This window comes from Hyla sarda, chromosome 12 (genome assembly GCF_029499605.1).
Source record: "Hyla sarda isolate aHylSar1 chromosome 12, aHylSar1.hap1, whole genome shotgun sequence".
NCBI lineage: Eukaryota > Metazoa > Chordata > Amphibia > Anura > Hylidae > Hyla > Hyla sarda.
The window spans coordinates 74,582,619-74,605,897 of NC_079200.1; the positions used below are offsets into that span (position 1 = coordinate 74,582,619).

Sequence of the window (23,279 nt, forward strand, 5' to 3'; positions counted from 1 at the left end):
TGAACTGGACGACAATCCCTTCATATCTAAGTGCACAGGGAAGGGGAGAAAAGTGAACAAGACAGGTCAATCACTAACAGGCACATTAGGAATAGAATCATAACTAGAACTATAGTCAAATCACAGTCAAGGTCCAAACCAACAGATCTTGATTTGAGCACCTGCTCAGGCTCCTTTTTAAGCTGGCAGTCTGCTCTCACACCTTGTCTCCGAAAGAGCTCATACTCCTATCTAGTGTTTTTAATGTCTCTTGTATTTCTGGCATATTTGACCCATTGGCTCTGCTCTCTGACTCCTCTCCTGTTTCTGCTATTTTGATTTTCTGTTATCTCTTGGTACTTACTCGGCTTGTGGACTGTGACATATTGTGTGTGTATGTTTAGTTATTATTTCTGTTAGTGTGTGTGATTCCATAAAGTGTCCTGACCTCCGTCTGTATTGTAAGTTTATTTTGTAGACGTTTTACTCGCTGCACTTATTCAGGCAGGGACTGTGACCCGTGTGGTTGTGGACCCGTTGCCTAGGCTGGGTACGCAAGAAGGCAGGGCAAGTGGGAGCGGGTGAGTTCAAGGCTTAACTCTTCCCTGCCCATATGTGACAATCAGGCTGAAGGAGTATGCAAAAACAGGTCAGGAAGGTCAGATGCAAAGCTGGTCATGCAAAAAATGTAAAGGTGAGCTGTCTGTGTCACGATGCCGGCTGGCAGGTAGTGGATCCTCTGTGCCAGAGAGGGATTGGCGTGGACCGTGCTAGAGGATCGGTTCTAAGTCACTACTGGTTTTCACCAGAGCCCGCCGCAAAGCGGGATGGTCTTGCTGCGGCGGTAGTGACCAGGTCGTATCCCCTAGCAACGGCTCAACCTCTCTGGCTGCTGAAGATAGGCGCGGTACAAGGGAGTAGACAGAAGCAAGGTCGGACGTAGCAGAAGGTCGGGGCAGGCAGCAAGGATCGTAGTCAGGGGCAACGGCAGAAGGTCTGGAATCACAGGCAAGGAACACACAAGGAACGCTTTCACTGGCACTAGGGCAACAAGATCCGGCGAGGGAGTGAAGGGGAAGTGAGGTGATATAGGGAAGTGCACAGGTGTAAACACTAATTGGAACCACTGCACCAATCAGCGGTGCAGTGGCCCTTTAAATCGCAAAGACCCGGCGCGCGCGCGCCCTAGGGAGCGGGGCCGCGCGCGCCGGGACAGAACTGACGGGGAGCGAGTAAGGTACGGGAGCCGGGGTGCGCATCGCGAGCGGGCGCTACCCGCATCGCGAATCGCATCCCGGCCGGAGGTAGTAACGCAGCGCCCCGGGTCCGTGGAACCGACCGGGGCGCTGCAGTGAGGGAAGTGTAGCGAGCGCTCCGGGGAGGAGCGGGGACCCGGAGCGCTCGGCGTAACAGTACCCCCCCCCTTGGGTCTCCCCCTCTTCTTGGGGCCTGAGAACCTGAGGATCAGACTTTTGTCCAGGATATTGTCCTCAGGTTCCCAGGACCTCTCTTCTGGACCACAACCCTCCCAATCCACTAAAAAAAAAGTTCTTCCCCTGACCTTTTTAGAGGCCAAAATCTCTTTGACAGAGAAGATGTCCGAGGAGCCGGAAACAGGAGTGGGAGGAACAGATTTAGGAGAAAAACGGTTGAGGATGAGAGGTTTAAGAAGAGAGACGTGAAAGGCATTAGGGATACGAAGAGAAGGAGGAAGAAGAAGTTTGTAAGAGACAGGATTAATTTGACACAAAACTTTAAAAGGACCAAGATAGCGTGGTCCCAACTTATAGCTCGGGACACGGAAACGGACATATTTAGCGGAGAGCCATACCTTGTCTCCAGGGGAAAAAATGGGAGGAGCTCTTCTTTTCTTATCTGCGAATCTCTTCATGCGAGAAGAAGCCTGTAAGAGAGAATTTTGGGTCTCTTTCCATATGGTGGAAAGATCACGAGAAATTTCATCCACAGCGGGCAGACCAGAGGGCAAGGGGGTAGGGAGGGGGGGAAGAGGGTGACGGCCGTACACCACGAAAAACGGAGATTTGGAGGAAGATTCAGAGATTCTGAAATTATACGAGAATTCGGCCCAAGGTAGAAGATCTGCCCAGTCATCCTGGCGGGAGGAAACAAAATGTCGTAAATAGTCACCCAAGATCTGGTTAATTCTCTCTACTTGTCCATTGGATTGAGGATGGTATGCAGAAGAAAAATTTAATTTAATCTTGAGTTGTTTACAGAGAGCCCTCCAGAATTTAGACACAAATTGGACGCCTCTATCCGAGACGATCTGTGTAGGCAACCCGTGAAGACGAAAAATGTGTACAAAAAATTGTTTAGCCAACTGAGGCGCTGAAGGAAGACCAGGAAGAGGGATGAAATGTGCCATTTTGGAGAATCGATCAACGACCACCCAAATAACAGTGTTGCCATGGGATGGGGGTAAGTCAGTAATAAAATCCATACCAATCAGAGACCAAGGTTGTTCGGGGACAGGTAGAGGATGAAGAAAACCAGCGGGCTTCTGGCGAGGAGTCTTATCCCGGGCACAGATAGTGCAGGCTCGCACAAAGTCCACCACATCAGTCTCTAGAGTCGGCCACCAATAGAAGCGAGAGATGAGTTGCACAGATTTCTTGATGCCCGCATGACCTGCGAGATGGGAGGAGTGACCCCATTTGAGGATCCCAAGGCGTTGGCGTGGAGAAACAAAGGTCTTTCCTGGAGGAGTTTGCCTGATGGAGGCTGGAGAAGTGGAAATCAGGCAGTCAGGAGGAATGATGTGTTGAGGAGAGAGTTCAATTTCAGAGGCATCTGAGGAACGAGAGAGAGCATCGGCCCTAATGTTTTTATCAGCAGGCCGAAAGTGAATTTCAAAATTAAATCGGGCAAAGAACAGAGACCACCTGGCCTGACGAGGATTCAGCCGTTGGGCAGACTGGAGGTAGGAGAGGTTCTTGTGATCGGTGTAAATAATAACTGGAAATCTTGATCCCTCCAGCAGATGCCTCCATTCCTCAAGTGCTAATTTAATGGCTAGAAGCTCTCGATCCCCGATGGAGTAGTTCCTCTCCGCCGGAGAGAAGGTCCTGGAAAAAAAACCACAAGTAACAGCATGCCCGAAAGAGTTTTTTTGTAGAAGGACAGCTCCAGCTCCCACTGAGGAGGCATCAACCTCCAATAGGAAGGGTTTAGATGGGTCAGGTCTGGAGAGCACGGGAGCCGAAGAAAAGGCAGACTTGAGTCGTTTAAAGGCGTCTTCCGCTTGAGGAGGCCAAGACTTGGGATCGGCATTTTTTTTTGTTAAAGCCACAATAGGAGCCACAATGGTAGAAAAATGTGGAATAAATTGCCTGTAATAATTGGCGAACCCCAAAAAACGTTGGATGGCACGGAGTCCGGAGGGGCGTGGCCAATCTAAGACGGCAGAGAGTTTATCTGGGTCCATTTGTAGTCCCTGGCCAGAGACCAAGTATCCTAGAAAAGGAAGAGATTGGCATTCAAACAGACATTTCTCTATTTTGGCATAGAGTTGATTATCACGAAGTCTCTGAAGAACCATACGGACATGCTGGCGGTGTTCTTCAAGATTGGCAGAAAAAATCAGGATATCGTCCAGATATACAACAACACAGGAGTATAGTAGATCACGAAAAATTTCATTAACAAAGTCTTGGAAGACGGCAGGGGCGTTGCATAGACCAAAGGGCATGACCAGATACTCAAAGTGTCCATCTCTGGTGTTAAATGCCGTTTTCCATTCATCCCCCTCTCTGATGCGGATGAGATTATAAGCACCTCTTAAGTCCAGTTTGGTAAAAATATGGGCACCTTGGAGACGATCAAAGAGTTCAGAGATGAGGGGTAGGGGGTAGCGGTTCTTAACCGTGATTTTATTAAGACCGCGGTAGTCAATGCAAGGACGTAGAGAGCCATCTTTTTTGGACACAAAGAAAAATCCGGCTCCGGCAGGAGAGGAGGATTTACGGATAAAGCCCTTTTTTAAATTTTCTTGGACGTATTCAGACATGGCAAGAGTCTCTGGGACGGACAGAGGATAGATTCTGCCCCGGGGTGGAGTAGTGCCCGGGAGGAGGTCAATGGGACAATCATAAGGCCTGTGAGGAGGTAGAGTCTCAGCTTGTTTTTTGCAAAAAACGTCCGCAAAGTCCATATAGGCCTTAGGGAGACCGGTTACATGAGGAAGCACAGGGACACGGCAAGGTTTACTGGGAACCGGTTTTAAGCAGTCCTTGGAACAAGAGGGCCCCCAACTCTTGATCTCCCCAGTGGACCAATCCAGGATTGGGGAATGGAGTTGAAGCCAGGGAAGTCCAAGAAGGATTTCAGAAGTGCAATTGGGGAGGACCAACAGTTCAATCCTCTCGTGATGAGATCCGATGCACATTAGAAGGGGCTCCGTGCGGAAACGTATAGTACAGTCCAATCTTTCATTGTTTACACAATTGATGTAGAGGGGTCTGGCGAGACTGGTCACCGGGATGTTGAACCTGTTGACGAGAGAGGCTAAGATGAAATTTCCTGCAGATCCAGAGTCCAAGAAGGCCACAGCAGAGAAGGAGAAGGCAGAGGCAGACATCCGCACAGGCACAGTAAGACGTGGAGAAGCAGAGTAGACATCAAGGACTGTCTCACCATTGTGCGGAGTCAGCGGACGTCTTTCCAGGCGGGGAGGACGGATAGGACAATCCTTCAGAAAGTGTTCGGTACTAGCACAGTACAGGCAGAGATTCTCCATGCGGCGTCGTGTCCTCTCTTGGGGTGTCAGGCGAGACCGGTCGACCTGCATAGCCTCCACGGCGGGAGGCACAGGAACAGATTGCAGGGGACCAGAGGAGAGAGGAGCCGGGGAGAAGAAACGCCTCGTGCGAACAGAGTCCATATCCTGGCGGAGCTCCTGACGCCGTTCGGAAAAACGCATGTCAATGCGAGTGGCAAGATGGATGAGTTCATGTAGGTTAGCAGGGATTTCTCGTGCGGCCAGAACATCTTTAATGTTGCTGGATAGGCCTTTTTTAAAGGTCGCGCAGAGTGCCTCATTATTCCAGGATAATTCTGAAGCAAGGGTACGGAACTGTACGGCATACTCGCCAACGGAAGAATTACCCTGGACCAGGTTCAACAGGGCAGTCTCAGCAGAAGAGGCTCGGGCAGGTTCCTCAAAGACACTTCGAATCTCCGAGAAGAAGGAGTGTACAGCGGCAGTGACGGGGTCATTGCGGTCCCAGAGCGGTGTGGCCCAAGCCAGGGCTTTTCCAGACAGCAGGCTGACTACGAAAGCCACCTTAGACCTTTCAGTGGGGAACTGGTCCGACATCATCTCCAAGTGTAATGAACATTGGGAAAGAAAGCCACGGCAAAACTTAGAGTCCCCATCAAATTTATCCGGCAAGGATAGTCGTATTCCAGAAGCGGCCACTCGCTGCGGAGGAGGTACAGGAGCTGGCGGAGGAGATGATTGCTGGAGCTGTGGTAGTAACTGTTGTAGCATAACAGTCAGTTGAGACAGCTGTTGGCCTTGTTGCGCAATCTGTTGTGACTGCTGGGCGACCACCGTGGTGAGGTCAGCGACAACTGGCAGAGGAACTTCAGCGGGATCCATGGCCGGATCTACTGTCACGATGCCGGCTGGCAGGTAGTGGATCCTCTGTGCCAGAGAGGGATTGGCGTGGACCGTGCTAGAGGATCGGTTCTAAGTCACTACTGGTTTTCACCAGAGCCCGCCGCAAAGCGGGATGGTCTTGCTGCGGCGGTAGTGACCAGGTCGTATCCCCTAGCAACGGCTCAACCTCTCTGGCTGCTGAAGATAGGCGCGGTACAAGGGAGTAGACAGAAGCAAGGTCGGACGTAGCAGAAGGTCGGGGCAGGCAGCAAGGATCGTAGTCAGGGGCAACGGCAGAAGGTCTGGAATCACAGGCAAGGAACACACAAGGAACGCTTTCACTGGCACTAGGGCAACAAGATCCGGCGAGGGAGTGAAGGGGAAGTGAGGTGATATAGGGAAGTGCACAGGTGTAAACACTAATTGGAACCACTGCACCAATCAGCGGTGCAGTGGCCCTTTAAATCGCAAAGACCCGGCGCGCGCGCGCCCTAGGGAGCGGGGCCGCGCGCGCCGGGACAGAACTGACGGGGAGCGAGTAAGGTACGGGAGCCGGGGTGCGCATCGCGAGCGGGCGCTACCCGCATCGCGAATCGCATCCCGGCCGGAGGTAGTAACGCAGCGCCCCGGGTCCGTGGAACCGACCGGGGCGCTGCAGTGAGGGAAGTGTAGCGAGCGCTCCGGGGAGGAGCGGGGACCCGGAGCGCTCGGCGTAACAGTCTGTTTAACTCCTTGAGGACCAAGGGCGTAAAGGTACACCTTTGCTCCTTGGTACTTAAGGACCAAGGGCGTACCTGTACGCCCGATGGAATTTCCGTCCCAGCCTCGCGCCGGGCGGGGACCGGACCGGGGTGACTGCTGACATCGATCAACAGGCACCCCACACAAATGCCCAGGGGGGTATGACCCCCCCATGACCCCCACCCATGTCAGCGATCGGCACAAATCGCAAGTGAAATCACACTTGGGATTTGCGGTTATTCCAGATCATACGGGTCTATGGTGACTCGGTGACCTGGAAAATAAGGGAGATCACAGTTGTCCAAGACACCCACGATCCCCCTGAAGGGATAGGAGTGAGGTGGCAGGGGTGCCACCCCTCCTATCCCTGCTATTGGTCGTCAAGACGCGACCACCAATAGCAGATCAGGGGCGGGGGGTTACTTTCGGTTTCCCTGTCCTGCCCACCCACAATAGGCGGGGCAGAACGGAGAAACTGAAGCGGACCAGCGCCGACATCCACTTACCCTGCAGGCGAGGCTGCGGGCAACAATCGGTGTCGGAGATTGGCAGGCGGCGATGTCGTGCGGCTTGCTCCCTGGATCCTAAGGAAGCCGGTGAGTTGCCTAGCAACATCTGGAGGGCTATAGTTTGAGACCACTATACAATGGTCTCTACACTGTAGCCCTCCAGATGTTGCAAAACTACAACTCACAGGATGCCCAGACAGCTGTTTGGGCATGCTGGGATTTCTAGTTTTGCAACAGCTGGAGGGCTAAAGTTTGGAGATCACTTTGCAGTGATCTCTAAACTGGCCCTCTAGATCTTGCAAAACTACAACTCCTAGCATGCCCACAAAGCAGTTTGCTGTCTGGGCATGCTGGAATTTCTAGTTTTGCAACATCTGGAGGGCCACAGTTTGGAAATCACTGTACAGTGGTCTCTAAACTATAGCCCTCCAGATGTTGCAAAACTGCAAATCCCAGCATGCCCAAACAGCAAACAGCTGTCTCGGCATGCTGGGAGTTGTAGTTACGCACCTCCAGCTGTTGCATAACTACATCTCCCAGCATGCCCTTCGGCGATCAGTACATGCTAGGAGATGTCATTTTGCAATAGCTGGAGGCACACTGGTTGTAAAATACTGAGTTAGGTAACAGAAACTAACAGAAGGTTTTCCAACCAGTGTGCCTCCAGCTGTTGCAAAAGTACAACTACCAGCATGCTGGGAGTTGTAGTTTTGAAACAGCTAAAGGTTTGCCCCTCCATGTGAATGTACAGGGTACATTCACACGGGCAGGTTTACAGTAAGTTTCTTGCTTTAAGTATGAGCTGCGGCAAATTTTTCGCCACAGCACAAACTCCTAGCGGTAAACTCCTAGCGGTAAACTCACTGTAAACATCCGCCAGTGTGAATGTACCCTAAAAACACTACACTAACACAAAATAAAGGGTAAAACAGTACATATACACCCCCTTACACTGTCCCCCCCCCAATAATAATGAAAAACGTATCGTACGGCAGTGTTTCCAAAACGGAGCCTCCAGCTGCTGCAAAACAACAACTTTTTTTTCATTTACACATCCAACTTTAGCAAAAAGTCGTGAAATACCTGTGAGGTGTTTAGGCTCACTGTACCCTTTGTTATGTTCCTTGAGGGGTGTAGTTTCCAAAATAGTATGCCATGTGTTTTTTTTTTTTTTGCTGTTCTGACACCACAGGGGTTTCCTAAATGTGACATGCTCCCCAAAAACTATTTCAGCAAAATTTGCTTTCCAAAAGCCAAATGTGACTCCTTCTCTTCTGAGCATTATAGTTTGCCCGCAGAGCATTTTCTGTCCTAACATGGGGTATTTCCATACTTCGAAGAGATGGGGTTACAAATTTTGGGGGGCATTTTCTCCCATTACCCTTTATAAAAATAGTAAATTTGGGGAAAAAACTGCACTTTAGTGAAAAATTTTTTTTTTCATTTACACATCCGACTTTAACGAAAAGCCATCAAACACCTGTGGGGTGTTAAGGCTCACTGAACCCCTTTTTACATGCCTTGATGGGTATAGTTTCCAAAATAGTATGCCATGTGTTTTTTTTTTTTGCTGTTCTGGAACCATAGGGGCTTCCTAAATATGACATGCCCCCCAAAAACCATTTCAGAAAAACTCACTCTCCAAAATCCCATTGTCGCTCCTTCCCTTCTGAGCCCTCTACTGCACCCGCCGAACACTTGACATTAAAAAACTGGGTCTACAAGAACATGCAAGTGTAAAAAATGAAGATTTAGAATTTTCTCCTTTATTTTGCTGTTATTCCTGTGAAACACCTAAAGGGTTAACACACTTACTGAATGTCATTTTGAATACTTTGAGGGGTGCAGTTTTATAATGGGGTTATTTGTGGGGTATTTCTAATAGGAAGGCCCTTCAAATCCACTTCAAACCTGAACTGGTCTATGAAAAATTCCGATTTTGAAAATTTTTTGAAAAATTGGAAAATTGCTGCTGTGCTTTGAAGCCCTCTGATGTTTTCCAAAAGTAAAAACAGGTCAATTTTATGATGCAAACATAAAGTAGACATATTTTGTTTGTAAATCAAAATATAATTTATTTGGAATATCCATTTTACTTACAAGCAGAGAGCTTCAAAGTTAGAAAAATGCTAAATTTTCTATTTTTTCCTTCAAATTTAGAAATTTTTCACCATGAAATGATGCAAGTATCGACAAAAGTTTACCCCTAACATAAAGTAGAATATGTCAATAAAAAACAATCTTGGAATCAGAATGAAAGGTAAAAACATCCCAGAGTTATTAATGCTTAAAGTGACAGTGGTCAGATTTGCAAAAAATGCTCTGGTCCTACAGTGAAAATTGGCCTGGTCCTTAAGGGTTTAACACCTTAAGGATACAGCCTATTTTGGCCTTAAAGGGTTACTCCGGTGGGAATTTTTTTTTTTTAAATCCACTGGTGCCAGAAAGTTAAACAGATTTGTAAATTAGAAGAACATTGCGAAAAAAGGCCAGCAAGTAGAAGCATAAAACTTGACTTTTATTCAGGAATCTTCCATATTAAAAACCTTCAGGTGGCAGACAGACATGGACATGTAAAAAATACAAAAATATTGCACATGTAGAAAAAGAGAGAGGTCCCAAGCAATAGCTGACGCGTTTCTGATCTATTAATCCTTACTCATAGCTTGCTAACACTCAAATGAGGCACCCTTTTATACCCAAGGGTGTATTCCCTGATCCAAACAGGAAAGGGAGGGACAGTTTCACATCACATGTGCAAAGTGATTAAAACCAAAACATATGGGACCAATATGTCAAATATAGAGACCAAAAATATATATTTTTTTATAGTATAATATAATGATCTTAGTAATGTAGAATAAGATCAGTTTTGCTGTTCAAACCATTTGGCTCAGTGCTGTTTAAGAGATAGATCCATACTGTTTCTCTGTTGTGGAGGGATCGAATGTGATCACCTCCCCTTTTTCCTTTTTGCACATGTGATGTGAACCTGTCCCTCCCTTTCCTGTTTGGATCAGGGAATACACCCTTGGGTATAAAAGGGTGCCTCATTTGAGTGTTAGCAAGCTATGAGTAAGGATCAATAGATCAGAAACGCGTCAGCTATTGCTTGGGACCTCTCTCTTTTTCTACATGTGCAATGTTTTTGTATTTTTTACATGTCCATGTCTGTCTGCCACCTGAAGGTTTTTAATATGGAAGATTCCTGAATAAAAGTCAAGTTTTATGCTTCTACTTGCTGGCCTTTTTTCGCATTGTTCTTCTGCTGTCTGGAGGTAGCCGCGCAAGTCCCAGGTTGTAAATTACTTCTATTAAATAATCTTATTCCTTCTACTACTTAGGTGTTGCATACTACAGAGGAAATTGTATTTCTTTCTGGAATTATTTTCAGTCTGAAGAATGTGCTCTCTGCTGACACCTCTATCCATGTCAGGAACCGCCCAGAGTACAAGCAAATCCCCTTAGCAAACCTCTCCTGCTCTGGACAGTTCCTGATACAGACAGAGGTGTCAGCAGAGAGCGCTGACTGAAAAGAACTCCAAAAAGAAATACAACTTCATGTGGTGCAGTACTGGAAGGATTGAGACTTTTATAAAGAAGTAATTTACAAATCTGTTTAACTTTTTGGTACCACAGACAATTTTTATTTTTGTGTTTTGTTTTTTTCCTCCTTGCTTTTTAAAGAGCCATAACTCTTTTATTTTTCCATCCACAGACCCATATGAGGCTTTTTTTTTTGTACGATAAATTGAACTTTGCAATGACACCTTTCATTTTACCATAAAATTTACGTTGCAACCAAAAAAATGTTATTTGTGGGAAAATGAAAGGAAAACCGCAACTTTCGTATTTTCCCATATATGTCGCTGTACAATGTCTCATTTTTTGCGATGTGATCTGTAGGTTTGTTTGGTACTACTTTTGCATATATGTGACTTTTTGATAACTTTTTATTCCATTTTTTCTGGCATGTGATGTGACCAAAAAATCAGCTATTTTGGACTTTGGGATTTTCATTTACGTTTACGGGAACATTAACATTATATTATTATTTTTGGACATTTCCGCATGCACTGATTCCAACTATGTTTGTTTTATAGTTTTTTTACATTTTGTTAAATTCAAAAAGAGGGTGATTTACATGTTCAGTGTTATGCATTGGCATAGCACTGATCAACTATCTCGGCAATCTACATGTACAGCCTACATGTACTACATGTAAACTGCATTTTTAGAAGAATACTGCCATGAGGCCAAATGACCTATAATCACAACTGAGGTGTTTTATGAAATTTTGAAGTTTTTGCTTTATTTTTCAAACATTTTTATTGCATCTAAGCTGTTTTTGCTGCATTTTTTCCAAATCATGGTAATAATTACACTTCTTATTTTGCACAATTGCGGTACGATATCTTCATTTTTTTTCTTTAATTTTGACAAAACCACAGCAAAAACAAGAAAAAAAGGAGCAAGATACACAGTGGCCCTGATTTACTATTGTAAACCCAACATGTTTTGTCAGGTTGTGCGTCAGATTCTGGCACAGACAGAATTTCTTCCGCGGAGATTCTGGCACAGACAGAATTTCTTACGCAATCTCTGCCAGCATTTGTGCCAGAATTGGGAAAAAAAACGAATAACTCTCCATTTTACTGAGAAAACCCAAAAAAAGGGGTGCGGGTGTCAGTAAGTGGGGGTGGCTACTGAAAAGGGGCATGTTCCCCTACATTTTCACAAAAACCCAACATATTTACTAAGATTTCCACAGAAAATGTGGTGGATTTGAGCTCAGAAAAACCCTTCAGATCAGAGCATGTGTAAAAAAAGCAAAGCGTACAGAAAAGTGCAAAATGTAGGGAAACCTTCTGTGCTCTAAAAAGTCTGTGCTCTAGATTTTCAACATTTTCAGGCTACAAACTGTCCTATTAAGGATTATTGCGGTATTCAGTAGATATTCGGGTACAGTGACATTGTGTATTGACATTGGCAGTTGTCTTCTCTTTTCTCTGCTCTCTGGAAAGTGTTTTCTTCTGTAATTCACTTCTGAATTGCTGTAAGGACATTGTAATAAATTTAGAAATGCTCTATCTTTCTGGGCGATGTGACATCTCATTTAATACATACCAGGAGATTGCTCCAAGTGATGATCACTTATCCTTGTACCTGCCTTGTGCAGCACAGCAATATCCTTGACTGCAGCAGCTACAATCGGGTCGTATAATCCCAATGACATAACACGCTGTGGAGGAAACATGGAATATTAGCGTATAAATGACCAGTAGCCATCATCTCCTGCTGAGCTCGTAAGAATTCTAGCAAGCCATTTCATAGTAATATTAGTTTAAGCAGAAGCTGGGCAAAAACCAAACGGTAGTGGTGGTAACCCTAGATAATATGCAAGAGATAAATGGCTAGATATGCAGCAGTACAGAACATTAATAGAAATCAAGAAGCTTCCTTGAAAGAATATTACTAGTCACCAAGGAGTTCCCCTTTAGTAATACTAATGTGTTGTTACCCTGCACCAACTATTGGTTTGGCTTTGGGCCAAATTTGGGAGCAGAGTCTAATTATTCCCCTGGTTTTTATGCATTATCCTGCTTCAGTATGCGGAGGCTGGACTTCAGCTGCAGGGGACATACCAGGTCCCTACCACAAGAGTGGTCCTGGTTAGGTGGCAGCTGGCTTAGCGAACCAGAAAGCATTGGTGCCAAGCAGAGCTGACTTGGTGTTAGTAGAAGAGCTAAATAGCTCAGAAACAGCCAGGTGGTATTTAGCTCAGTACACAGGGGTGTAGTAGACAGTTTGGGTCATGCACTGGAAAGTACAAGCAGGATCAAACAAAGGCTGAGTCAGGTAACAGGATTTGGTCAGGAACACAGAAGATATGAACAGCAACAGATACCTTCATTAGTACTCTACACTATTGCTCAGGCACCCAGGAAGGGAGGAATGCTTTCATATAGCTGGTGCCTGGTAGGGATTGGAGGAGGACAGGTATCAAGGACGTGTGCAAACCCTTAAAAAACGTGGCCCCTATGGGGTGCACCAGAAACTGTCCATGCCTGCATCAGTTCAGAGGAGGATGTCCGGAGTCTGTAGCGGAGAGGAGGAGTCTGCAGTAGATGCACTGCATGCTGGCGACTGCCAACTGACAGCGTTACAATTAATAGTTACCAATGAGTTTTTCTTTAATAGTATTCACCATTGAGTTCTTCTTTAAGAATATTAGTGTCATTATGGAGTTCCCCTTTAGTGATATTAGAAGGCATCAAAGCATTCCTCTTTAATCTTATTAGTAATCACCAAGTAGTTTCTTTTATTAGGGTTGGAAGTAGAGATGAGCGAACTTACAGTAAATTTGTCACAAACTTCTCGGCTCGGCGGTTGCTGACTTTTCCTGCATAAATTAGTTCAGCTTTCAGGTGCTTCCGTGGGCTGGAAAAGGTGGATACAGTCCTAGGAGTCTCTTTCCTAGGACTGTATCCACCTTTTCCAGCCCACCGGAGCACCGAATAGCTGAACTAAGGACCCATGGTGTACAGGTACGCCCTGACGCCCTGGTACCTATGACCCAGGACATAGCTGTACGTCCGTGGGAATTCCAGTCCCCGCTGCTCGCCGGGTGGGGATCGGACTGGGATGCCTGCTGAAATCGTTCAGCAGGCACCCCGTGCAAACCCCTGGGGGGGGGGGCAGAGACAATTCAGACCGGCGATCTGCGGAGATTCTGGGTCAAAGGGGTCTCTGGTGACCCGCCCGGAAAATAGGGGGGATCTGGGATGTCCAAGACACCCTTGATCACCCTGAAGGGATAGGAGTGAGGTGGCAGGGGTGCCGCCCCTCCTATCCCTGCTATTGGTCAGTCAGAAACAACTGACCAATAGCAGATCAGGGGCAGGGGGGGGGTTTAAAGTTCGGTTCCCCCGTTCTGCCCACCCAAGGTAGTCAGGGCAGAACAGGGAACTGTACAGGCGGTGGTGGTCCCTTACCAGTGGCGATCGGCAGCGGCGGGTGGCGATCCCCTCCCTGGTGCAGCGTGCTGCAGACTACGGAAGCCGGGGAGTTGTGGCCTAGCAACATCTGGAGGGCTACAGTTTGAAGACCACTATACAGTGGTCTCTAAACTGTAGCCCTCCAGATGTTGCAAAACTACAACTCTCAGCATGCCCACACAGCTGTTTGCTGTTTGGGCATGCTGGGATTTGTAGTTTTGCAACATCTGGAGGGCCACAGTTTGGAGATCACTGTGCAGTGGTCTCTAAACTGTAGCCCTCCAGATGTTGCGAAACTGCAAATCCCAGCATGCCCAAACAGCAAACAGCTGTCTCAGCATGCTGGGAGTTGTAGTTAAGTACCTCCAGCTGTTGCATAACTACATCTCCCAGCATGCCATTCGGTGATCAGTACATGCTGGGAGTTGTAATTTTGCAACAGCTGGAGGCACCCTGGTTGGAAAATACCGAGTTAGGTAACAGAACCTAACTGAAGGTTTTCCAACCAGTGTGCCTCCAGCTGTTGCAAAAGTACAACTCCCAGCATATGTCAGTGCATGCTGGGAGTTGTAGTTTTGCAACAGGCTATGTGAACAGGCTACATTCACATGGGCGGGTTTACAGTAAGCTTCCTGCTTCAAGTTTGAGCTGCGGCAAATTTTCCACCGTAGCTCAAACTCCTAGCGGGAAACTAACTGTAAACCACCGCCTGTGTGAATGTACCCCAAAAAAACTACACTACACTAAAACATAATAAAGGGTAAAACACTACATATACACCCTCTTACACTGTTCCCCCCCCCAAATAAAAATGAAAAACATATCGTACGGCAGTGTTTCCAAAACAGAGCCTCTAGCTGTTGCAAAACAACAACTCCCAGCATTTCCGGACAGCCACTGACTGTCCAGGCATGCTGGGAGTTTAGCAACAGCTGGAGGCACCCTGTTTAAGAATCACTGGTGTAGAATACTCCTATGTCCACCCCTATGCAATCCCTAATTTTGTCCTCAAATGCGCATGGTGCTCTCTCCCTTCAGAGCCCTGTCGTATTTCAAGATAACAGTTTAGGGCCACATATTGGGTATTTCTGGGGGGCTAAAAGGAAAGGTTGGGGTCTACAATAGCCTGTTGTAATGTACATTTTTATACTAACATGCTGGTGTGGTAAAAGGAATAAAAGACCCCCAAAATTTTTAACACAATTTCTCCTGAGTACGGAAATACCCCATATGTGGGCGTAAAATGTTCTGCAGATGCACAACAAGACTTGAGGCCTAAATTGGTGATTTGCACAGGGGTGGCTGATTTTACAGCGGTTCTGACATAAACACAAAATAATAAATACTCACATGTGACCCCATTTTGGTGACCTCATTTTGGGAATTACACCCCTCAGGAAATGTAACAAGGGGTATAGTAAGCTTTAACACCCCACAGGTGTTTGACAAATTTTGGGATGGGAAAATGAAATTTTTTTTTTTTACTAAAATGCTGGTGTTACCCAAAATTTTTCATTTTCACAAGAGAAAATAGGAAAAAAGTCCCCCAAAATTTGTAAACCCATTTCTTCTGAGTAAAAACATACCCCATATGTGGATGTAAAGTGCTCTGCGGGTGCACTACAATGCTCGGAAGAGAAGGAGCGCCATTGGGCTTTTGGAGAGAAAATTTGTCCGGAATTGAAGGCCATGTGTGTTGACAAATCCCCCATAGTGCCAGAACAATGGACCCCCCCCCACATGTGACCCCATTTTGGAAAGTACACCCCTCACATAAAGTAATAATTGGTACAGTGAGCATTTACGCCCCACATGTGTCTGACAGATTTTTGGAACAGTGGTCCATGAAAATTAAAAATGGAATTTTTCATTTGCTCAGCCCACTGGTCCAAAGATCTTTCAAAAGCCAGTGGGGTGTAAATACTCACTGCACCCCTTATTACATTCTGTGAGGGGTGTAGTTTCCAAAATGGGGTCACATGTGGGGGGGTCCACTGTTCTGGCACCACGGGGGGGCTTTGTAAACGCACTTGGCCCCCGACTTCCATTCCAACCAAATTCTCTCTCCATAAGCTCAATGGTGCTCCTTCTGTTCTGAGTATGGTAAAAATTTTGGGGAAAAAACAGCATTTTAGTGAAAAAAAATAATATTTAATTTACACATCCGACTTTAACGAAAAGTCGTCAAACACCTGTGGGGTGTTAAGGCTCACTGTACCCCTTGTTATGTTCCTTGAGGGGTGTTGTTTCTAAAATAGTAAGCCATGTGGTTTTATTTCGCTGTTCTGGCACCATAGGGGCTTCCTAAATGTAACATGCCCCCAAAAAACCATTTCAGCAAAATTTGCTTTCCAAAAGCCAAATGTGACTCCTCTTCTGAGCATTGTAGTTCGCCAGCAGAGCATTTGATGTGCACACATGGGGTATTTCCATATTCAGAAGAGGTGGGGTTACAAATTTTGGGGGACATTTTCTCCTATTACCCCATGTAAAAATTTAAAATTAAGTGAAAAACCAGCATTTTAGTGGAAAAAAAATAAAGTTGGACATGTAAATTAATTTTAATGAAAAGTTGTCAAACACCTGTGGGGTGTTAAGGCTCACTGGACCCCTTTTTATGTTCCTTGAGGGGTGCAGTTTCCAAAATAGAATGCCATGTGTTTTCTTTTTAGCTGTTCTGGCACCATAGTAAGCTTTAACACCCCACAGGTGTTTGACAAATTTTGGGATGGGAAAATGAAATTTTTTTTTTTTACTAAAATGCTGGTGTTACCCAAAATTTTTCATTTTCACAAGAGAAAATAGGAAAAAAGTCCCCCAAAATTTGTAAACCCATTTCTTCTGAGTAAAAACATACCCCATATGTGGATGTAAAGTGCTCTGCGGGTGCACTACAATGCTCAGAAGAGAAGGAGCGCCATTGGGCTTTTGGAGAGAAAATTTGTCCGGAATTGAAGGCCATGTGTGTTGACAAATCCCCCATAGTGCCAGAACAATGGACCCCCCCCCACATGTGACCCCATTTTGGAAAGTACACCCCTCACATAAAGTAATAATTGGTACAGTGAGCATTTACGCCCCACATGTGTCTGACAGATTTTTGGAACAGTGGTCCATGAAAATTAAAAATGGAATTTTTCATTTGCTCAGCCCACTGGTCCAAAGATCTTTCAAAAGCCAGTGGGGTGTAAATACTCACTGCACCCCTTATTACATTCTGTGAGGGGTGTAGTTTCCAAAATGGGGTCACATGTGGGGGGGTCCACTGTTCTGGCACCACGGGGGGGCTTTGTAAACGCACTTGGCCCCCGACTTCCATTCCAACCAAATTCTCTCTCCATAAGCTCAATGGTGCTCCTTCTGTTCTGAGTATGGTAAAAATTTTGGGGAAAAAACAGCATTTTAGTGAAAAAAAATAATATTTAATTTACACATCCGACTTTAACGAAAAGTCGTCAAACACCTGTGGGGTGTTAAGGCTCACTGTACCCCTTGTTATGTTCCTTGAGGGGTGTTGTTTCTAAAATAGTAAGCCATGTGGTTTTATTTCGCTGTTCTGGCACCATAGGGGCTTCCTAAATGTAACATGCCCCCAAAAAAACATTTCAGCAAAATTTGCTTTCCAAAAGCCAAATGTGACTCCTCTTCTGAGCATTGTAGTTCGCCAGCAGAGCATTTGATGTGCACACATGGGGTATTTCCATATTCAGAAGAGGTGGGGTTACAAATTTTGGGGGACATTTTCTCCTATTACCCCATGTAAAAATTTAAAATTAAGTGAAAAACCAGCATTTTAGTGGAAAAAAAATAAAGTTGGACATGTAAATTAATTTTAATGAAAAGTTGTCAAACACCTGTGGGGTGTTAAGGCTCACTGGACCCCTTTTTATGTTCCTTGAGGGGTGCAGTTTCCAAAATAGAATGCCATGTGTTTTCTTTTTAGCTGTTCTGGCACCATAGGGGCTTCCTAAATATGACATGCCCCCCAAAAACCATTTCAGAAAAATTAATTCTCCAAAATCCTATTGTTGCATCTTTCCTTCTGAGCCCTCTAGTGCACCCATGGAGCACTTTACATCCACATGATGTGACACTCACCGGAGAGGACTGGAGGTGGATCCGCTGAGCACCGCGTGGCAGATGTAGAGAGCCGCATCAGGGAGCGGAATCTAAGACGCCGCTGGTCTTCACCAGAGCCAGCCGCGAAGCAGGATGGACTTGCTGCGGCAGGCGACGTCCAGGTCGCTTCCGCTGGTACGACTCGACCACGCGGGCAGCCGAGGTGGTACTTGGCACAGAAAGGAGTCACCGGGAGGTAGGGAGTGGGCAACCTGTCGGACTGGTGGTAGGTCGTGGGCTGGGTCAACCTAAGGTTTGAGGCAGGAGACTGGGTGCGTAGTCAGGGACGTAGCAGAAGGTCAAGGGCTGGCGGCTAAGGTACGAAGTCAGGGACGTAGCTAAAAGGTCAGGTAGCACAGGTAGTCAAACAGTAGTGGTACGCTTTCTCTAGGGCAATAGCACAAAGATTCGGCAGGGAACAAGGAAAGTGACATGCTTAAATAAGGTGGGACCAACTAGGTGACAAATAGAAAGGGCACTGCCCCTTTAAATCTCACAGAGTGGCGCGCGCGCGCCCTGGGGGAGAGACGCGCGCGCACCAGCACTGCAGGAGGATGCACGGGAGAAGCGCCGAGAGAAGCCCAAGGACGCGGCTCCCGTGCGAGCGGGGCAAGGAGGCTGCCCAGCGGGAGTGACAGAGGAGGAAGGTAAGTGGCGGGGAGGAGAATGCCGGGGCACAGGCACACAGGAGCGGGGAAGAAGGCGCAGACGGCCCCGCACAGGGCACCGGGACACGGCGCGGGCTGTGACACATATGAGGTATTTCCTTACTCGAGAGAAATTTGGTTATAAATTTTAGGGTGATTTCTCTCCTTTTACCCCTTGTAAAAATTCTAAAACTGGGTCTACAAGAACATGCGAGCAGAGAGCTTCAAAATAAAATAAAAAATGCTAAATTTTTTACTTTTTCACCAAGAAATGATGCAAGTATTGACGAAATTTTACCACTAACATAAAGTAGAATATGACACTGAAAAACAATCTCTCAATCAGTGTATAACGTGGGGGTACACTTTTCTCAAGTCTGAGCTTGATTGTCACCAATAAATGGGTATAGAAAAGATATATGTAAAAAAAATGATGTAGATCCAGTGAATTATTTTAAAACAATTTATTACAATGATAGTGCTTGTGGCGTCCTTTGTAGGGCCCTTACATCGGACTCACCATGATAAGCAAGGTAGTGAATGTATAAAATATTCATACAATGAAAAAAAAAAAAATATAGAAATATAATATTCAGTGTAAAAAGTGCTGGTATTCCAGTGTGGCAAATAGTCTGTAGCGCTTATAGATGTATGCATGGAGATCGTGCCTTGTATGGTTGATTACAAATATCTTATAGTCTGAGTAGCGATGTCTCTGTATAGGTCGTATCTGGTCTTGATACTGCATGCAGCAGCGTGTTGGTAAGGGGTTAAAATCAATGGGCTCTGCAGCACTGGAGATTCCTTATATGTGTCCCACTCTACCCTGGTGGCACAGGGATAGAGGTTGGTGAGTGGGATATAGATAGTCTCTTAATTGTAATCCTGTGGGTGCTTGAGGCTGCGTTCTGCAGTGCTGGAGGCCCCTCAAATGTGGACCCCGGCGGCACAAGTAAAGTTTTGAGTGGATTTGGGGATTTTGCACACTGTGCCTCTTATCAGAAATGTCCTGGAGCCTAGTTGCCGGAAAAAGGTTTTCGCCGGGGAGACGTCCGCTGGCAGGCTGGATGCGTACAACCCCGGAAGCGTGCTCCAGTAAAGATGGTAAAGATCACAGGGTTTGCCAATACTGGGGTACAGGTGATGGAGGCTAGACACGTTTCGAGGTACTCATCTACCTCTTTTTCAATAGCAATGGCTGACTGGTTGGGAAGAGGTGCTATTTATACCCGCAGCAGCCCTGTAATTAGATAATTCTCATTGTTATATACAAATTGTGTACTGGATCGTTGTACAGGTGATACTGATTGTCTGGTGTTGTGATGCAAAACCTGGATGTGGAAAATTCGTTGTCAACTTCTTCTTGAGTGTATTTGATTGCAAAAAAAACATATGTGGAAATATGTTGAAACATTATTTGTATATATACATGGGGATCAAGATAGTAATAAATGATGTAAGGATGGCAAAAAATTGTTAAATAAATAAATATATATTATAATCATGCATATGTAGAAATGTTTGTGATAATAAGATAATAAGTTGATATCATATATATTGATTAGAGATGAGCGAATCAAAGTTGACGAACCCGAATTCGTTATGAATTTCATGAAAAATTCGATTTGCAACGAATACGAATATCGCTGCGATTCCATCGCACGAATCGCTTCATTAAACTCCATTTTACAGCGTTCCAGGCTATTGGAGACCTAAGATGGCGGATCCACATGTGAGTACATGGGGCAAGGGATTATGGGAGGGTGGGAAACATCGTCGGGAATGAAGGTAGGTGGGCTGACCCTGAACCACATGTGAGATGCAGCCTATCAGTGTTCACTGACCCCTGTGATGTCACAGCCCCTATATAATCGGCGGCCATCTTGCCTCTCTTCATTTAATCTATGCAGTCAGATGGAGAGGACGGGACTGCGTGTGTGTGAATAGCTCATACCACAGCGTTACACTGCAACTGCTAGTCACATCAGCATTAGGGAAAGGCAGGAGTGCAGAGTGCTTTGCTGTTACACTGAGAAGGATCATTGATTGCTAAACCTCCTATTCACGTTATTGAGCATTGCAGCAGAGAGGGGCAGATAGCTGTCAGCTGCCTCATACAGATCTCCAAGCTGCCTGAACTTTCTGAAGCATCTCATCTCCTCATTTTTCAGCCCAATTGAGTTTTTTTTTTTTTGCTCCACAAAACTTCTGCTGCTCAGAATTATGTGACAGAGTGCAATTTAGGGTTTAAACCCTGGATTTTTTTTGTGGTGCTGCACTGTTGGGTCCTGCTGCTGTTCAGAAATAAGTCATATTAGTGTGGACTTTAGTGCCTTTTTACAATTTTTCACCTGTTACTCTGTCTCTGTGCTAAATTCAGTGTTATACCACACGTTATACACCTGCCGGTGTATTAAAGAAAAAAAAGTTTTTCCTGCGTACAAATACGCTTAACAGTGCCCTTATCATTGCAAAGGGCATACATACAAGCAAATAGCATGAGGGGGCGAGGATATGACGTCACTAACTCCTGGCGCTGGCTCCAATCGTTGGGAACAGTTTGAGCAGCAGAGTACCCCTTTAAGGCTAAGTTCATTGCTGAGTCCATTTGGCTCTTTTTTTTGCACCGATTGGACCCTGAATGGGTAGGAGCACAACTGACACCGCCGGGTCCCTATGGATCTCATTGACTTGGGTAGGGTCCACCGGGTATCCATTATTTTAGAGGATTTGAGCAGGGAAAAATACACGACATGCAGTACTTTTGTTCTCCACTCAACTCCCTTCAGTGGAGCTCAGCAGTTATGTGAACAGGGCCTATGTATGCCAGCAGTCTTTTTGTATCCTTGTACACCAGTGTGGTGTCCCGGTACCGCATCCTATCAAGTACCTTTGTATATAAGTCCCCATTGCCAGAGTCCCTAGGACGTCGGGGTTCTTCTTAACTAGCCCGCCCCAGTCACCTCTCATTTAGGTATTAATTATCTAATAATTCTTCAGGATTTGTGTTACGCCGAGCGCTCCGGGTCCCCGCTCCTCCCCGGAGCGCTCGCTTCTCTCTCGCTACCGCAGCGCTCCGGGCAGCTCCACTGACCCGGAGCGCTGCGATACCGTCTCCAGCCGGGATGCGATTCGCGATGCGGGTAGCGCCCGCTCGCGATGCGCATCCCGGCTCCCGTACCTGACTCGCTCTCCGTCTGTCCTGTCCCGGCGCGCGCGGCCCCGCTCCCTAGGGCGCGCGCGCGCCGGGTCTCTGCGATTTAAAGGGCCACTGCGCCGCTGATTGGCGCAGTGGTTCCAATTAGTGTGTTCACCTGTGCACTCCCTATTTATACCTCACTTCCCCTTCACTCCCTCGCCGGATCTTGTTGCCATTGTGCCAGTGAAAGCGTTTCCTTGTGTGTTCCTAGCCTGTGTTCCAGACCTCCTGCCGTTGCCCCTGACTACGATCCTTGCTGCCTGCCCCGACCTTCTGCTACGTCCGACCTTGCTTCTGTCTACTCCCTTGTACCGCGCCTATCTTCAGCAGTCAGAGAGGTTGAGCCGTTGCTAGTGGATACGACCTGGTCACTACCGCCGCAGCAAGACCATCCCGCTTTGCGGCGGGCTCTGGTGAAAACCAGTAGTGACTTAGAACCGATCCACTAGCACGGTCCACGCCAATCCCTCTCTGGCACAGAGGATCCACTACCTGCCAGCCGGCATCGTGACAATTTGTATACATATAGGATTGTACAACTGTATATAAATGGTTAATTACCTATGAATAGCGTAACAGGACCTGCGGGTCACATGACCTGGTGAACTCTATGGTTTTATGCTTAAGGACCTTTGGAGGCCCCTGTGACGTTTATCTCCCATCACTCCTTGTAACGGTGAGTGACAGTTGATTGGACCAGTAAAAACGGCCCTGCCCTTGCCCATATAAGGGAGCGGTGGCCATTGCTCACTCTCTTTCCTCGTGGGCTGTTGATGGTGAAGGATCTGCGCTGCTGTTATCAGTGAGTTTAGGCCTGAGCCTTGCGGCGACGGCTGATATCTTCTATATTGCGAGTGTATCAATCCCTAAACACTCTGCAAGATTTACCGGACCTTATCTATCCCCTAAATCCGGACGGATCTTCGCAATATTCCCTAATTCAGAGACTTTTGTGAGAAGTCAAGGTCCGCAACAACTGTCAGTCATTGCACTAGATAAAGACTGTATTCCTGAGACTGTTACTGTTCATTGGATGTACCGCAAGCATTTAAGTAAAGTTATCCAAGTTCAAGTTCAAGTACCTTGTGGACCTTCAGTCATTTTATGCATGCACCTATCATTACTGGGAAGGGCGCTGATAGGCCGGAGAATTACCTCAGCATACTAGCCTTCAGCCTGGCATCACGAACTATAGGGTTAATCTTAACCCCTCATCTACCGTAACAACACCCCAACTACCATACACCCCCAAGGGCTACCACACCAGCAATCTGTTGTATTTATTCATTTTTTTATTATTATTCTTATTCCATATTTATAAAATGTTATTTTTTTGAGCCATTTCATCGTACGTAAGGAATATTGAGAGAACTTATGATTAGATCCTGCCATGCGTCTGTATTATTTTAAATGCTTGGGGAAATGATGGAACAAAAGGCTTTCCACACAAGCGGCAGAGAACTCAAC

The 23,279-nt window shown here is 46.3% G+C and overlaps 1 long non-coding RNA gene across 1 annotated transcript; it reads right to left on the reverse strand.

The window, feature by feature from the left end:
• Positions 1–11,196: 11,196 nt before the first annotated feature.
• Positions 11,197–22,467, reverse strand: LOC130296573 (uncharacterized). The gene is made up of 3 exons (XR_008849239.1): positions 22,374–22,467; positions 11,977–12,091; positions 11,197–11,903 (listed from the first exon to the last, which is right to left on the reverse strand). It is a non-coding gene; the product is annotated as an uncharacterized LOC130296573 (long non-coding RNA).
• Positions 22,468–23,279: the final 812 nt, after the last annotated feature.